The sequence below is a fragment of the Ambystoma mexicanum genome, chromosome 6p (genome assembly GCF_040938575.1).
Source record: "Ambystoma mexicanum isolate Mex_15411 chromosome 6p, UKY_AmexF1_1, whole genome shotgun sequence".
NCBI classification, from domain to species: domain Eukaryota; kingdom Metazoa; phylum Chordata; class Amphibia; order Caudata; family Ambystomatidae; genus Ambystoma; species Ambystoma mexicanum.
Genome location: NC_090935.1, coordinates 1,475,369,627 through 1,475,382,855, shown reverse-complemented (window position 1 = coordinate 1,475,382,855; position 13,229 = coordinate 1,475,369,627).

The window sequence follows — 13,229 nt, the reverse complement described above, 5'->3', positions numbered from 1 at the left end:
TATCTGCAGTGGACATGGCGGTGGGCTGGCTGCATTTATTTGGCATGGGCTGCAATGTCTCAGTATGTCGTCCACAATAGTGTCCATGTGGGGAAACCACACCTGGTTTCGTAATAACTTTTTCGTGTTGGCCATGCCTCGATGACCTTCGTGTGCAATCATGACCAAGGATTTCCTCAGGCTCTTGGGTGCTACGAGGCGGTTTCCTCTGAGTAGGGTGCCCCGTCCGGGTGGCGCGACAGATAATCTGCGGGGTTGGCATCTCCTCCAGGTTTGTGAATGATGGTATAGTCGTATTCCTGGAGGCGAATGCCCATCATTCGATGCGTGGTGGCATCTTTATTTTCGGGTTGCCAAAGAGGGCTAGCCGGGCCTGGTGGTCCGTTATTAGCGTGAAGGTGTGTCCAATGATGAAATGGTGAAATTTTTCGCACACCCACAAAGTGGCCAGACTCTCGCGCTCTGCCTGTGAGTAGGCTTGTTCGGTGGTGATCAGTGTGCGACTGGCATATGCTACGATGTGGGTTGTGGTGTCGTGCTGCGGGTCGGTTTGGGCCAGAATTGTCCCTAGCCCTACGAGGCTGGCATCTACAGTGATTTTGGTGTGCCATTGCGGGTTGAAGTATGCCAGTTGGCGGTTGGTTGCCAGTTCCTGTTTTATGGAGGCAAATGCTTGTTGGCACTGGTCAGTCCACGTGAAGGGTTGATCCTTTTTCAGCAGTTGTCATAGCGGGCATGTGAATGTTGCATATTGGGGAAGGTAGCGGGCGCAGTACCCTGCCATGCCCAGGAATGAGCGGAGTTCAGAGACGTCCCTTAGGCAGGGCAGGTTTGTTATGGCACTGATCGTCGGCTTTGATGCCCAGATCCGAGAAAATGTGGCCGAAGAATCATAGGGTGTGAGTATTGATCTCACATTTCTCGCTGTTGAGTGTGAGTCCGGCATCCTGGAGGATGCGACAGACTTGGTGAAGGGCCTCGTCGTGTTGGTCTTGGGTGACTCCAAAGAGGAGAATGTCATCACTGTAATTGAACGCGTTGGTGACTGGGCTGATTAACCTGCAAATTGTTTCCTGAAAGATCTCGGCGGCGGATGAAATGCTGTAGTTCAGCAGTTTGTAGCAGAACAGACCTTCGTGAGTAGTGAAGGTTGTGATGGGTCTTGATTCGGGGTCAATTACTAGCTGGTGGTAGCCTTGGTTGAGGTCTAACTTTGAGAACTTGGTGGCTTGGTTATGTCTTATCAGCATGTCTTCTATGTTCGGCCCTGGGTGTCTTTCCCGTTGAATAGCAGTATTGGGGATTCTCATATGGATGCAGAGACGAAGGCGTCCGTCTGGTTTGGGAACCACCACTAGCGGGGACACCCATGGTGTGGGTCCCACCGCTCTCTCTATGATGTCGTTTTTTAGTAGCATCTGCATTTCGTGGGCGACTTTGGCTTGTAGATGAAACCCTATCCTTCTGGGGTGTTGTGGCACTGGTCGTACGGCCGGGTCAATATGCAATTTGATTACATTGTCCTTCAGCATGCCAACTCCTTCAAACAAGCCGGGATACGCGGTTTCTAGTGTCTCAATGTCTAGCGGCTTCAAACTGATGGCTCGTATGTATTGGGAGTTGGGTGGGAGCCCTTGAATCGCTTCCGACTGGTCATAGTGGATATCAATGAGGTGTAATGCCACGGCTGTTTTGTGGCTGAGGAGGCATCTTCCTGTCGCCGGGCTGTGGATGACATGTATCGCTGTCTGAACTCTTTTCCCTCTGTGTATCAGATCGCATGTGAATTGTCCTTTGGAGGTCAGTGGTTGTGTTGCGCCCCATTGGAATATGTGGGCTTGTGAAGGTTGTAGCGGGAACTTGTCGGCCACGCTTTCATATGTTTGATTACTCATGACATTGACGGTGGCGCCTGTGTCTACCAGGAACAGGGTTTTGGTTCCCCCGAGGCGGATTGTCACCTGGGGCGCCGTGCTGTCGTCTGAGGAGTCAGAGATGAGGCGGACGTATTCTCTGCTGTATCGATCATACTCTGCGTATTGTTCCGGTTCATGTGGTTGTTCCTCGAGGGGCGGGTTCTCATATGGGTCTCTGGTGGCGTTCTCTCTTCTGGGTTCTTCGTCAGAGTAGGATTGCATGTGGTATATCTGTTCTTGGCTAGTGTAGATTTCGTTAGCCGGTTCTACTTGTAGATTCTCCACTGCTCTAATGAACCCGGGGTTGGCCATCGTTCTGGGGTTGTTGTTCTTGGTGGTCTCCCGCTCGGGGTACAGTCGTGGCTTGAAAGGCCTCAGCAGTTCAAAACGTCTCACTGCCGTTTGCAGATTTGGTGGTCGATATGCCGATAGCAGGGGTGTTTTCTCCCAGCACATGCTCTGGAAGTGGTTTTCTTGGCCACACCTCATGCACATTTGGCCTATTGCGGGGCATTGACCTTTGTGTGGAAATTCAAAACCGCAGCAGTAGCATTGCCTTTCTGGTGGCGCTCGTCTTATGGAGTTCCATTGGTCTTGTCTGTATGTGTTGCCGGGTTGGCGGTACTGGTGGCGGCTGCTATGGAATCTGTCTTCTTTGGGTTCTCTTTGTGGGCAGCCTGGATGTCCACTCTCTCATATACTCTGGCTAACTCAGCTACCTCCTTCAGGCGTAGTGGATCTTTAACAGGTGTTCACGAAATATTGAGGACAGACATCCTTCAATGACTCTTAGGCGGATGGCCTCATCGTCATTGAAGTTGGCAAAATCGCAATAAGTGATTTTCCTCTGGAGACGTAGCATGAACTAACCAACTGTCTCCTGAGGCATCTGAGTGCACTGGTTAAAAATGTAGCATTCATAGTCTCTATTTGGGACGGCCACTAGGCAGCTGTTGATGGCTTCAATGAGTTTTCTGTTTGAGTAATTTGAAACCATATGTACAAGTTTTATATGAAGAAACAAATAATTTGGAATTTTCCTTTCTTACTTTTTTTGTTTTGTTTATGAAATGAAGTCTTAAAAATGTAAAGTTAATTTTATTGTGAATCTTTGAACTTCTATTTTAATTCTGTCAGTGTGAAAAGTTTGCTGTGTAAACTGTAACACACTATATTAATAAAAAAAAATAAGATGAGCTTTTGATATGTCGTCCTCTCTGCTAGCGGGATGGTTTTGATGACGCTCTTTATGTCTTTTCCAACCAGGTTTGTGAAGATGTCTAGTTTGTTTAGTGCGTCTTGGTTTCCTACAGCCCTCATGAATTCTTCGAACTCGTCCATCCACTCCTGCCACCTCTGGCCTTGATTCTCCTGGGGTTCTAGTGGAAACGGGTTCGGGCGGCGTAGGAATGATACAGGGTTGGTGGGAGTTATCCCTGGTGTGGCGGGTGCAGTAGTGTCTACCGGTGCGCTTCCGGATTGTGACATGGTTAATAGTGTCTGGGAGTGGTCGTGGTACCACTGCTAATGTCCTCTTTCTCAAGTGGCTTTTTGGTATGACTGATGCTTGCCTTTGGTTCCTCGCTTTCAAGTGGCCTATTGCTATGACTGATGCGTGGCCTTGTCTCCTCGCTTTCAAGTGGCTTATTGCTATGACTGATGCGTGCCCTTGTCTCCTCGCTTTCAAGTGGCTTATTCTATGACTGATGCAGGCCTCTGTTTCCTCGCTTTCAAGTGGCTTATTGTAGCATTTGCTATGAGTATTCAGTGCCGCTCTCCTCACGTGCCAGGCCGTTCCCACGTCTCTGTACATTTGCAGTGTCTCTTTACACTTGCTCGTGGCTCTTCCTGGCCAGGACGTTGTGCGCAATCCTCCTGGATCCTCTGCTCCTTCAGTGGGCGATGTGCTGCATTTCCTTCTGTGCGGATGGGCCTCCTCCCTGGCCGTGGGCAGCATCTCTTGTCTTCTCCTCGACTCCCCCTCGTTGACTCATGCGCAGCTGGGCCTCCTCCCCTGGCATAGGCAGCGTGTCACGGCTCCTCCTGTGCGGTTCGGGTCTCCTCGCCGGGAGCACTGCAGGTCTCCGTCACTCCTCCGGGCGGGCTGCGACTTCACTGCTCCTTCTTCTGGGTTGGGCTGCCGGACCTGCTGCTTTGCTTCTTTGTTGGCGGCGCTGAGTCCCTCTGTGACTCCGGTGGCTCTCCTCGCTCCTCCTCCACCTCCGCACCTTCTTCTGGGCTGCTGGACCTCCTCTCCGGCGTAGCTGCGTTGCTCCTTGCTGGCGGCGCCAAGTCCCTCTGTGACTCTGGCGGTTTTCCACACTCCTCCTTTTCCTCTGCGAAGGCGTGGGTTCTCCTCCACTCGTCGCCAGTGGTTGTGGGCGTGCTAGGCCCAAATAAGGACGCGGACTCGATGTGCGTCTTGACTCCTCTTTATTCATACATCAACTGCTGGTCCTTGCTTTCCCACCTCCCCTCCTCCCACCCCTCCCACTGTCCCTCTCCTGCTTTCGTTTTCTCTTAAAGGGGCATGTGCCTTGTTCCCTTCACAACAGTCCTTTTCTTAGAAACATCAGCGTTTTTACAGTTTAGAGTTCAGTGCCTTTACCCCCGTACCCCCCGGCATGCGCCCCTCCCTTCACACGCCATCTGCCCCTATCACCTATATATAGATGGCTTCGGCGGCCTACCTATAGTTAATGTTTTTCAGCTTAGTGGTTGGAGAGCTGCTTTTAGTGTCCTCCGTTTTATGTCCTTTTGGGTGTATTTCATGTTATTACTTTTTTACTATACAGTCTACTTACATTGCAACTGTCTTCGTATTCGGATTTGTGAGGCTGTGCTTCACTCAGTTATTTGCTGGATGAGTGCACCCCTGGGGTTCCTCCTTTATTTCGGAGTTTAAATTTTTGCCTCATCACAAGTTTGCTGGTAGCCCTTAAATGCAGCGGTAACGCTATTACCGTTGCATTTAAGGGCTGGCCCTATCAACAGTCTGGCGGAAAATGGGCATACTTGGACTGGAATAGACTCAGTCACATCACTGGCTCTGAAGAGCGCACCTGATGGGAACATCACAAAAGTGGACATTTCCCAGAGGGGAGGCAAGGAACATGGATGGGAAGTGATGTGATTTTCTGAATTAATGCCATGCTGCAAGGTGTGCCACTGTACGACTTCTTTGTGTTTTTCTTTTTTTGTTTTTCTTTCCTTTCTGGTTCTTTGTTGTTGGAAAATATTAAAGAGAAGTAAACCTACAAACCTAAGGGAATCTCTGTTCTGCGTCACCCGAGAATCGTGAGATTGCCTGGGGGGTCATGTACGCCCTGTGTATGACACATAACTGCATCACTTTTAGCGTAGCTTCTCCATGCCTATAGCAGTGCCCTGCCCAATCTCCGCCCGTAAATGCTGGCCCACATCTTCTTCCCACTGGTACTGTACCATGAGCTCTGACGTTGTAAGAGTGTCTACTAACATTTCCTAGAGCCTAGAGATCACATGACCACCGCCAACAAATCATGAAGAGAGTCCAGAACCGCGTCTCCCTCCATGCCCTACCCGAATTCCGGCCACCAGGCTTCTGCAGCCCTGATCACCCTGTGATATGTTAAGAACCGAGCCCTATCAAGGGCATACCTTTCCTCCATCTCTGGGAAGCTTTCCAGGATGCCGTCACTAAAGAAATCCCACAGGGTGATAATCCCATTTGGCTCCCAATGTCGCCTGAAACTGCTAACGTCACCCCGGTCTCTCCCCTCCTATTGCTGACAGCAGTATGTTTTCAGAGTATGGGTCTCACCTACCCACCAATCACCACAATCACCTGTTCGAAATATGCCTCCCCGTCCTGACTCTAGCCATTGGTTTTGCGTAAATAAGTTTCATCCACCTCAAGAATCTCTGTCCCAGCCCAAATTGCTGCAGGGTGGCGTGTAGGCAACCCCACTTCACTGCATCAAAAGCTTTTATCGCATCAAGCGAGGCCACTATACAATCTGTCCTAGCACCATTAGTTTGGACCATGACATGACACAGTCTACGTAAATACCAGGACGTGGTCCTACCCGGAACATATCCTGTTTGTTAAGGGTGCATTAGGGTGCTAATCACCATGCACAACCTTTTTGCCAGAAGCGCCTTGAGTATCTTGCAATCTTGATTAATCTTTGAGAGCAGTCTGTAGGAACTGCACTCCAGTGGGGACTTATTAGGTTTAAGTATTGGCACAATTATGGACTCTCTCAGGGATTCAAGCAGCTGGCCATTCTCAAAGGCCTCCTCTAGCATCTTCAAGAGTTGGGGCAACAGAGCACCTGCATATTCCTTATTAAATTCTGCCAGGAGGCCGTCGGCCCTCAGCCTTTTACCTGTAGGAAATGACTGTATTGTCATTAACAGTTCATCAGCAGTAATCCAAGCGTCCAAAATGTCAACCTGTTCTCCTACCAAACAGGGCTGCAAGGCCTGCAAAAGGGCATTCTGTACGTCCACTGCACTACCCTCATTTCCCACATTGTACAACCACAGATAGTACCCACTAAAGACAGATTTTATTTCACTTTGCGCCTTCCGTTCCTCTCTGCACTCGTCTTTGATAGAACTAATGTTCGCTCGCCTCTCCTCTGCACGGCACAGCCACGCTAGCACTCTCCCAGGTTTGACCCCGCCTTCATGGAGATTTTCTGTATATTTGGGATAGTCATATTTCCACAACCTCTCCCAGTCCGCGATGCATGCCTGCCACAGCTCAATGAGATTCTTCTCCCACCCCTCCATTGGTGCTGCACCCTTCCACCAGTTCCTCTATTTCAGCCTCTTTGTCAGTGATGCTGCACACTAGCTACCTACATGCACCCCCCATCCTGCCAATCGCCTCATTCCTCATCACTACCTTAAAGTATTCCCATTGACTTCCGGCACTATCCACGCTCCCCTAGTTCAGCACAAATAATTCCTCAATTTTGTCCCCCATATGGGCTCTAAATGCGCTATCAAGCAGTGCTTCCGCTCTCAGTCGCCATGTTGGGATCGGTGGCCTACTCTTGGGATTCTGCCATGTAACTGCAAGAGGTCCGTAATCCAAGAGCACTCTAGCTTTGTATTCAGCTGTGATTAATTCGTCCAGGGACTCCATACCCCTAAACATGTAGTCTATTTGTGTATTTACCCCAGGTGGGGTAGAGAAATAAGAGTACCTTCTCCTGTCCCCATGCAGCCTCCTAAAGATGTTTACCAATCCCAAGTCCTCTAACAGGGCACGCAATGTCTTTGCTGGGGGTTCTGGCCTGCTGTGTTTACTATCAGACCTATCCACCTTAGGATCCAATGTACAAATGAACCTCCACCCCAATATCCACAAGGCCCCCCGATACAGTGCCAATCTGGGGTACAAGTACCTGAAAAAGTAGGTGGCATCGTGGTTCAGAGCATATGTATTGATTAAGCAGATCTCGTGCTGTTCCAAAAACCCGTGCACAATGGTCATTCTGCCCTCACTATCGCACCTGGACGCGAGCAGCTTAAAAGGTACAGAAGGGGCTACCTATGTAAGTGCGCCCCTAGCGTAAGCTGAAAAGGCGGATCTGTACACATGTCCCCCCCACTTCCTAAGGGGAGATGCCTGTTTAGCCTCCTTGAGATGTGTCTCTTGCAGGAGTGCTATATGTATACCCTTGCTCTTCATGTACGTATACACTCTGTTGCGTTTGATGAAACTGTTGAGCCCCTGGACATTCCAGGAAAGAATCCTAATATCCCTCATTGCTGTTCTGCAATCTCCACACATCTTGGCATCCCACTCGCCCCTCCCCAGAATCTTCTATCCTCCCCTTGACCAATTGCACCCTGGCAAGCCACCAACTTCCTCCTGGTGCGAGAGCTCCAAGTTCCCCCTCAACACGGACTCCCCCCTTTTCCAACCAGCACCCCCTTTCGGGCATACAGCCTCGGACTATCAAATCCACAGGCGGGGGGACTGAGCCTTGTAGCATGCATTGAAAATGAACCCCAAACATCCCCCAAACATCACCAACAACCGTCCAATGACAACTAACTTGTTCAGGCACAAGCGCTTTCTAGTGGGTAGCCAGGTCTCCTCAACCTGGACCACCGGTCTCGCAAGCAGTGCTCAAGTGCCAAAACCAGCACTCAAAAGAAAGAAAGGCAGAGAATAGGGATAGAAAGGTGCACTGTGAACAGCAGAGCGGCTCACACAGCAGCCACTAGGGCGGAACCAGTTCCTGTACCAGCACCCCAGTGTCGTGTCCCTGCTTCCCTCCCATCATACCCAAAATCATGATGCCTCCCACTTATCTGCCAATAAAAAACCTCTCAATCAGTCCCCCCAACAATCAGCCTCTGCATCCGGTCACCTCAGAAGTGGGGCAATTCCCACAGTATCCATCCAATCGAGCAGTCCTTCAGTATTATCAAAGTAGTGTGAAATTCCATTGTGGATGACCTTTAGTCAGGCTGAGTAGACCAGCGTATATTTCAGTCCACCCCGCCGGAGCCGCTCCATAATGGGGCCAAACACCACCCTCTGCCTTTGCACTCTTAGAGCATAACCTGGGTATATTGCTATCTTTGCTGACCCCCTCTCAATGACACACCCTTTTCTGGCGAATGCCAGGATCATCTCCCTATCACTGTAGTTTAGGATCCTAGCAATCAGCAGTCTTGGCGATGCTCCAGGCGGTGGCATCCTGGACAGGTACCGCTCCACCGTGAACCCCTGCAACGAGGTGCCCAGGCCCCACCTCCTGAAGCAGCATGTTCTTTTTTTTATTATCATGTATTTATTGTGCTTGACATTCCAACAGGAAAGCGAGTAGCTTACAGATATTAGGCAATATATACGATCAACATACACAGTGGGGGTCATTCCTAGTAGGGCGCTAAGGGTTAACGGTCACCGGTAACAAGACCGGTGCCGTTAAACCCTTACCGCCCTATTCCGAGTTCCCTTTGCGGGTTGGTACTTAACGCGGTAGGGAGCCAACTGGTGGTACAGTAAACAGAAATAAACATATTACAGTGGCAATTAAGGCACATAAATGAAACGGTTATTGGAGCTGAGGAGGATAGATCACCAGGATCATCTTCGGCGTCGGCCGACATGGAAGAGATATAGCAACGGAATAGAATCCAAATGTTTCTGGGTCTCAACACCAGTGGTTGCTGGCCTGCCCAAGCCTCCCCCGTGTCCGAGGCTCAGGTGACAGCCCGAAGCCACTGAGCGTGTGTGGGGATCCCAGGGCGAAGCCAGAGCAGCAGAATACAATGGACTGCTAGTAGCATACATAGCCCAGGTACTTTCCTCGAGTCACGCCCTAGTCTGGGGAGTTCATGAAAAAGATGTGACAATGGGGATGGCGTAATAGTGTAATATAGTATTTCAGACATAGTAGAGCATACCTCCTCCCAAAACTCCCAAAACTCCCTTTGGGAGGAGCATACCTCCTCCCAAAACTGAGATAGACGCGGGCAATACCACATCATATGTATTTAATTTGCATCATCTGAGCTATATTTGGTGCACCTGGGGGGGGTGGTCTTTTGACATATAATGCAGTCCAATCGGGGTATAGTGGAATCTGTGGAGTACCTTAAATTGAATAGTTTAAAGCGGGAGTTAAATGAAATTTCGTGGATACGGGCACACATGTGGTCCCAGCATTAATCAGTTATTTCGATTTCTAGATCCTCGCCCCAGGTGCGCCTGAGTTTATCAAAAGGGGGGATGGCCTTGGACTGCAGCACGGTATACAATCTAGAGACCTTCCCTTTGAAAGACATAGTATTCAGGATTTCAGACAATATAGGATCATCTGAGGGGATTGCGGGAAAGTCTGGGTACCTGATCTTAAGGGAGCGACCCGCATATTGGAGCCAATGGGAGGAACACTGGTAAATCTGGCCATTCGAGGAAGTTACCCTGATCGAAGACATCTCGGACAGACTCAAAACCTGTAGCAGCCCAGAGGTGTATTGTTGCTGGGGTTACACAGGAAGATTCCGGGGGGAAATTTCAAAGGGGAAGGCCACTATGAAAGGGATGTAAGGTATTAACCAGTTTCCATAGCTTAGACAAGGCCAGTGTCGTAGAGCATATGGGGTGAGGGATTTGAATTTAACATGTTGAGAGGGGAGAGTTAAAGAATGGATGTCATGACCCTCTGCAGCAAGACGTTTGCGCTTAGTATGCGGTGGAGAGTCTGTGGATATACACCAGTGCAAGGCGTATTGTGCCTGAGCAACTATCCAATACCTTTCAAAGTTAGGGGCGCCAAAGCACCCACCAGACATAGGGGTAGATAGTGTATCTAGTTTTAAGCGGACTGGGTCAGTGATTGAAAGTATTTGCGGCCTGGCCATAAGGGGACATTCAGGAACCTGTAAAGGAGTTGGGGAAGTACGATTATTTTAAGGATACCGGCCAGGTAGATTGGTAATTTAGCCCAGCCTGCACATTTTCTGGCAAGGGTAGTCAGGTATTTCCCGAAGTTGGCTATGTATAGAGGGTTTGGTTGGCGTGAAACCACCACTCCAAGACAGGTGATCTCGGCCTGTGACCATGTGAAACCCAAGGGGTCTGCGGTGGGGGGTGACTTTGGTTAGTGGATGTTAGGAAAGATTTCTTAATTGTGGGTAATTTCCCTTCCATGTGGCAACCCCTAAACTTTTTGCTGTTGTTTTCACCCTGATCTAGACTTTGCCAGAGAAGCGCAGCCTTCCGCCACACTCCTCTGGGCTTTCGCTCCATTCTTACGGGGAAACTGACATGCCCTTAAGACAGTCAGTACCGGGAAACGTTGTTTTCCGTAGTTCTTTTATCATGTTTCAGCTTTCGCGCAACATGACACAAGAGGGCACTGTAAGCTAAGTTACTGCTCTCTTGGGTCTCTAGTCACTCTACAGGCCTTAGACACTCTCTTTGGATTGTTAACGAACGGTGCAAGTGAATCACGGACGGGACTGGTGGCAGCGATCGTTTCTTTGTGTTTTGAGCTCCTTTTGGCTGATTAAGCGCGTTTCTCGCGCTTAGCCCAAAATGGTGGCCTGGCTCCCAAAATGGCCAGACCATGAGGCTCTTTGTCCTGCCCGCTGACCGTCTTGCCCCCTTCACCTTCCCCAGGTCGAGCCGACCCGTGGCTTTCCTTATTTGGGCATGTACTTTCCCGCGAAACACAGATGCTTTCGCGGGCTTCTACAGGCCTTGTGTGTGCCTCCCGGATGTGGGCTGGGATGTCTGGTCCCAATACACATCCTGGGTGCCAGAGAGTCTAGTGTGTCTTGGATGCCTGGGACCACCGTGGTCCATGATAGGTCCACGTATGGTGTGAGTGTTTTGTGAGCAGATATCCCATTGGGTCCTCTCCGTTTTGGCGCGAAGGGAACTCTGGATAAGAGGAGGCTGGAAACACCACTACCATGTTGATCTCCTAAATTCTCACGAACAAGGGATACAGGAGCCAAGTATCCTGCAACTACGAGGCTGAACCGAGGAATCACTGGTGACCCGCTGAAGGACTGCTCCTCTGCACTGCTGTCGCTCTGTGAAACCATTCTGCCTCTGATGGAACGAGCAAGGCCTGTACTGGTACTTCGACCCTTTGGAATAGTGGGAACAACTATTCTCGGCATCTTCATCATCTCCTGCACGTAAGCCTTCTGGAGTGTCTCTGGGCCATCCAGTGGACTGACCAGCCTACACAGGAGTCTTGCTCTGTTACCGTCGTCAGGTTGTGTTGTATTCTGAGTCCTTAGCACTCTCACACGATTCGTACACTTGGCATTCCCAGGTCTGAAGTGAGAAGTGTACATTGGGCTGAAACACACACGGCTGCTTCGTTGCCCTGCTGTGGTAACAATCTGTGCGGGTTCACTGCGTTTGGGACATCCTCAACTCTAACTTCTGTTGCTGCAGAATCTACATGACGCAGAGACGTCCGCTGCTCGCATCTGAACCTGCCAGCACTGAAACTGACGCGGAGATGCCTGGGTCTGCCTGCATCAGGGACCGGTGAGTAGCAACGCTAGGAACTGGTCGCCCTCCTGCAGTAGCCCGTAGATTTTTCTCACTGTGTTAAACAGCACACCTTTTTTGCACTCGCGCTCTGCTCCTGCCCGCAAGTGGAGGCCGCGCTGAGTAGCTGAGATCTGTTTGCCCTCCTTTGTTCACCACTCTGAACTGCCTGACTTCCTCGAAGAGACTCCCCTTGGCCCATTGGCACCAGCGTGTGCAGGTACTTTTGAGAACAAGGCTCCACTCTTCGTAGGGCTTGGACTTCCTTCTAGTTAGGTGGCCTCTGAAGGTGAACTGGGTCTGAACGATTACTTGCACTGCCTGTTTTCCTCCCCATCTAGGTGGTCTGCATATTTCGTGCTTCTAACTCTTTAGACCCTTCGGTAATTGTATATATACTGTATTTGATTGTGATGTATTGGTTTACTTGAGTTTTATTGTGATTCTTTACTATGGTAAATATTACAAAGGCCTTGTAATAAATGTGTCTATATTTTTAATATAACACCTGCTTGGAGTAATTTGTAAGTGCCCTTGCTTTGTGTGCTCATTGCGGGCTTTCAGTCACCCTCACCCCTCTTGAGACCTAGTCTTGACCGCCGCGATCGCTACCTTGATTGGTCTGGCTTGTCCAGAGGTTACCCTGTTCCAAGAAACCAGGCTGGCCTTCTGAACCTCTGCCCCTCCAGGACAGAGTTCAGAAATCCATCTTAACAAATTGGTGTACAGCGGTGGGATACGACTGAAGGTATCCAGTGTTGCGCACGAGCGAAGGCATTTCAAGTTATTCCTACCAGGACACGTAGTGAATTGTCGTAGTATAACTTTTAAAAGGCCATAGTCCTATCTAACAGTATGGAAACAAATACCTTGTTAACTCTAAATACGTCTAAATCCGAAACATTGAAAAAGATGTGTCCGGAGAGAGGTGTCTCCTCTCAAGGCACCAAATTGGATATGATCCAAAGAATCGTGGCATGGCAAGAAGCTCAGCTTGACGCTATAACTTCCGAGGACAGTGCAGGAGGTGGGGCTGCTCTCACTGGTAGAACCGACGGTTCTGCCGCTGCACTGGTCCACCGTGACCATGAGGACAGGGAGGATGAGATGTCTAATGTTTCCTCTGCCAGTGTCGATGGGGAGGCCATGCTTGAATTCAGGAAGCAAGAGCTGCTGTTTAGGCAGAAGGAGCTTGATTTCAGTATGGCCAAGCTAAAAATCGAACAGGCAGAAAAACAGAAAGACAGGGATCACCAGTTGGAACTGGCCAAGCTTCAGGTTGC